This window comes from Lissotriton helveticus, chromosome 8, assembly GCF_964261635.1.
Source record: "Lissotriton helveticus chromosome 8, aLisHel1.1, whole genome shotgun sequence".
Taxonomy (NCBI): domain Eukaryota; kingdom Metazoa; phylum Chordata; class Amphibia; order Caudata; family Salamandridae; genus Lissotriton; species Lissotriton helveticus.
In genome coordinates, this window is record NC_136069.1 from 51110133 (window position 1) to 51115132 (window position 5000).

At 39.5% G+C, this 5000-nt stretch overlaps 3 non-coding genes across 3 annotated transcripts; all 3 read right to left on the reverse strand.

Annotated features, from left to right (window-relative positions):
* Positions 1–1280: 1280 nt before the first annotated feature.
* On the reverse strand, positions 1281–1353 carry TRNAF-GAA (transfer RNA phenylalanine (anticodon GAA)). The gene has a single exon. It is a non-coding gene; the product is annotated as a tRNA-Phe (tRNA).
* Positions 1354–2446: 1093 nt separating this feature from the next.
* Positions 2447–2519, reverse strand: TRNAF-GAA (transfer RNA phenylalanine (anticodon GAA)). Its single transcript has one exon. It is a non-coding gene; the product is annotated as a tRNA-Phe (tRNA).
* A 1676-nt stretch (positions 2520–4195) lies between these two features.
* Positions 4196–4268, reverse strand: TRNAF-GAA (transfer RNA phenylalanine (anticodon GAA)). Its single transcript has one exon. It is a non-coding gene; the product is annotated as a tRNA-Phe (tRNA).
* Between the last annotated feature and the right edge of the window lie 732 nt (positions 4269–5000).

Consider the following 5000-nt stretch of genomic DNA (forward strand, 5'->3'; position numbering starts at 1 on the left):
ATGTTAAATTTCTTGTGTTGTATATCAGTTGGAAAGAATTTGATGAATAGAGAAAAAAGTACTACAGCTGATTCCAAGACCTATTTTGTTAGAAGCAAGGAACCTCTCAACTGTGCCGAAACCCGGGATTGAACCAGAGACCTTTAGCTCTTCAGTCTAACGCTCTCCCAACTGAGCTATTTCGGCCTGCCGCTAGCTGAGGTCTTCATACTTTGATTTGAACCATTCAACAAACTAGATGCATGACCTGGATATTTACCCTTATATGTTAGAGATATGTTTTAAGGAGTCCTGTATCATTCAGCAGTTAACTTGTGCAATGGGTAAATAGCGTTTTTGGGATCCGGGTTAGGTAACGTTTTTTTTAACTCTGAATGGACTAGCACTATATTACCCAGACGTATGTGGCCTGAGTAGGTAAGCAATGTCATCTGACTACTGACATCTGTGTTCAAGGGGAAGTTGAAGGTAATGCAGACAAGAGTTTACTTTACAAAAAAGCATGAAATGGGAAACATTCATAGTCTAACCTGAAGGCAAGAAATGTGGAAGCAAGTTTAGAAGGAGGACAGAAAGCAAAGTCTATGTTAAATTGCTTGTGTTGTATATCAGTTCGAAAAAATTTGATGAATAGAGAAAAAAGTACTGCAGCAGATTTCAAGACCTATTTTGTTGAAAGCAAGGAACCTCTCAACTGTGCCGAAAACCGGGATTGAAACAGGGACCTTTAGATCTTCCGTCTAACGCTCTCCCAACTGAGATATTTGGGCCTGCTGCTAGCTGTGGTCTTCATACTTTGATTTGAACCATTCAACAAACTAGATGCATGACCTGGATATTTACCCTTATATGTTAGAGATATGTTTTAGGGAGTCCTGTATCATTCAGCAGTTAACTTGTGCAATGGGTAAATAGCATTTTTGGGATCCGGGTTAGGTAGCGTTTTTTTAACTCTGAATGGACTAGCATTATATTACCCAGACGTATGTGGCCTGAATAGGTAAGCAACGTCATCTGACTACTGACATCTGTGTTCAAGGGGAAGTTGAAGGTAATGCAGACAAGAGTTTACATTACAAAAAAGCATGAAATGGGAAACATTCATAGTCTAACCTGAAGGCAAGAAATGTGGAAGCAAGTTTAGAAGGAGGACAGAAAGCAAAGTCTATGTTAAATTGCTTGTGTTGTATATCAGTTGGAAAAAATTTGATGAATAGATAAAAAAGTACTACAGCAGATTCCAAGACCTATTTTGTTAGAAGCAAGGAACCTCTCAACTGTGCCGAAACCCGGGATTGAACCAGGGACCTTTAGATCTTCAGTCAAACGCTCTCCCAACTGAGCTATTTCGGCCTGCCGCTAGCTGAGGTCTTCATACTTTGATTTGAACCATTCAACAAACTAGATGCATGATCTGGATATTTACCCTTATATGTTAGAGATATGTTTTAAGGAGTCCTGTATCATTCAGCAGTTAACTTGTGCAATGGGTAAATAGCGTTTTTGGGTTCCGGGTTAGGTAACGTTTTTTTAACTCTGAATGGACTAGCACTATATTACCCAGACGTATGTGGCCTGAATAGGTAAGCAATGTCATCTGACTACTGACATCTGTGTTCAAGGGGAAGTTGAAGGTAATGCAGACAAGAGTTTACTTTACAAAAAAGCATGAAATGGGAAACATTCATAGTCTAACCTGAAGGCAAGAAATGTGGAAGCAAGTTTAGAAGGAGGACAGAAAGCAAAGTCTATGTTAAATTGCTTGTGTTGTATATCAGTTCGAAAAAATTTGATGAATAGAGAAAAAAGTACTGCAGCAGATTTCAAGACCTATTTTGTTGAAAGCAAGGAACCTCTCAACTGTGCCGAAAACCGGGATTGAAACAGGGACCTTTAGATCTTCCGTCTAACGCTCTCCCAACTGATATATTTGGGCCTGCTGCTAGCTGTGGTCTTCATACTTTGATTTGAACCATTCAACAAACTAGATGCATGACCTGGATATTTACCCTTATATGTTAGAGATATGTTTTAGGGAGTCCTGTATCATTCAGCAGTTAACTTGTGCAATGGGTAAATAGCATTTTTGGGATCCGGGTTAGGTAGCGTTTTTTTAACTCTGAATGGACTAGCATTATATTACCCAGACGTATGTGGCCTGAGTAGGTAAGCAACGTCATCTGACTACTGACATCTGTGTTCAAGGGGAAGTTGAAGGTAATGCAGACAAGAGTTTACATTACAAAAAAGCATGAAATGGGAAACATTCATAGTCTAACCTGAAGGCAAGAAATGTGGAAGCAAGTTTAGAAGGAGGACAGAAAGCAAAGACTATGTTAAATTGCTTGTGTTGTATATCAGTTGGAAAAAATTTGATGAATAGATAAAAAAGTACTACAGCAGATTCCAAGACCTATTTTGTTAGAAGCAAGGAACCTCTCAACTGTGCCGAAACCCGGGATTGAACCAGGGACCTTTAGATCTTCAGTCTAACGCTCTCCCAACTGAGCTATTTCGGCCTGCTGCTAGCTGTGGTCTTCATACTTTGATTTGAACCATTCAACAAACTAGATGCATGACCTGGATATTTACCCTTATATGTTAGAGATATGTTTTAAGGAGTCCTGTATCATTCAGCAGTTAACTTGTGCAATGAGTAAATAGCATTTTTGGGATCCGGGTTAGGTAGCGTTTTTTTAACTCTGAATGGACTAGTACTATATTACCCAGACGTATGTGGCCTGAGTAGGTAAGCAACGTCATCTGACTACTGACATCTGTGTTCAAGGGGAAGTTGAAGGTAATGCAGACAAGAGTTTACATTACAAAAAAGCATGAAATGGGAAACATTCATAGTCTAACCTGAAGGCAAGAAATGTGGAAGCAAGTTTAGAAGGAGGACAGAAAGCAAAGTCTATGTTAAATTGCTTGTGTTTTATTTCAGTTGAAAGAAATTTGATGAATAGAGAAAAAAGTACTACAGCTGATTCCAAGACCTATTTTGTTAGAAGCAAGGAACCTCTCAACTGTGCCGCAACACGGGATTGAACCAGGGACCTTTAAATCTTCAGTCTAACGCTCTCCCAACTGAGCTATTTCGGCCTGCTGCTAGCTGAGGTCTTCATACTTTGATTTGAACCATTCAACAAACTAGATGCATGACCTGGATATTTACCCTTATATGTTAGAGATATGTTTTAAGGAGTCCTGTATCATTCAGCAGTTAACTTGTGCAATGGGTAAATAGCGTTTTTGGTATCCGGGTTAGGTAGCGTTTTTTTAACTCTGAATGGACTAGCACTATATTACCCAGACGTATTTGGGCTGAGTAGGTAAGCAATGTCATCTGACTACTGACATCTGTGTTCAAGGGGAAGTTGAAGGTAAGGCAGACAAGAGGTTACTTTACAAAAAAGCATGAAATGGGAAACATTCATAGTCTAACCTGAAGGCAAGAAATGTGGAAGCAAGTTTAGAATGAGGACAGAAAGCAAAGTCTATGTTAAATTACTTGTGTTGTATATCAGTTGGAAAAAATTTGATGAATAGAGAAAAAAGTACTGCAGCAGATTCCAAGACCTCTTTTGTCAGAAGCAAGGAACCTCTCAACTGTGCCGAAACCCTGGATTGAACCAGGGACTTTTAGATCTTCAGTCTAACGCTCTCCCGACTGAGCTATTTCGGCCTGCTGCTAGCAGTGGTCTTCATACTTTGATTTGAACCATTCAACAAACTAGATGCATGACCTGGATATTTACCCTTATATGTTAGAGATATGTTTTAAGGAGTCCTGTATCATTCAGCAGTTAACTTGTGCAATGGGTAAATAGCGTTTTTGGGATCCGGGTTAGGTAACGTTTTTTTAACTCTGAATGGACTAGCACTATATTACCCAGACGTATGTGGCCTGAGTAGGTAAGCAATGTCATCTGACTACTGACATCTGTGTTCAAGGGGAAGTTGAAGGTAATGCAGACAAGAGTTTACTTTACAAAAAAGCATGAAATGGGAAACATTCATAGTCTAACCTGAAGGCAAGAAATGTGGAAGCAAGTTTAGAAGGAGGACAGAAAGCAAAGTCTATGTTAAATTGCTTGGGTTGTATATCAGTTGGAAAAAATTTGATGAATAGAGAAAAAAGTACTGCAGCAGTATTCAAGACCTATTTTGTTGAAAGCAAGGAACCTCTCAACTGTGCCGAAAACCGGGATTGAACCAGGGACCTTTAGATCTTCAGTCTAACGCTCTCCCAACTGAGCTATTTCGGCCTGCTGCTAGCTGTGGTCTTCATACTTTTATTTGAACCATTCAACAAACTAGATGCATGACCTGGATGTTTACCCTTATATGTTAGAGATATGTTTTAAGGAGTCCTGTATCATTCAGCAGTTAACTTGTGCAATGGGTAAATAGAGTTTTGGGATCCGGGTTAGGTAGCGTTTTTTTAACTCTGAATGGACTAGCACTATATTACCCAGACGTATGTGGCCTGAGTAGGTAAGCAACGTCATCTGACTACTGACATCTGTGTTCAAGGGGAAGTTGAAGGTAAGGCAGACAAGAGTTTACATTACAAAAAAGCATGAAATGGGAAACATTCATAGTCTAAGCTGAAGGCAAGAAATGTGGAAGCAAATTTAGAAGGAGGACACAAAGCAAAGTCTATGTTAAATTGCTTGTGTTGTATATCAGTTGGAAAGAATTTGATGAATAGAGAAAAAAGTACTACAGCTGATTCCAAGACCTATTTTGTTAGAAGCAAGGAACCTCTCAACTGTGCCGAAACCCGGGATTGAACCAGAGACCTTTAGCTCTTCAGTCTAACGCTCTCCCAACTGAGCTATTTCGGCCTGCCGCTAGCTGAGGTCTTCATACTTTGATTTGAACCATTCAACAAACTAGATGCATGACCTGGATGTTTACCCTTATATGTTAGAGATATGTTTTAAGGAGTCCTGTATCATTCAGCAGTTAACTTGTGCAATGGGTAAATAGAGTTT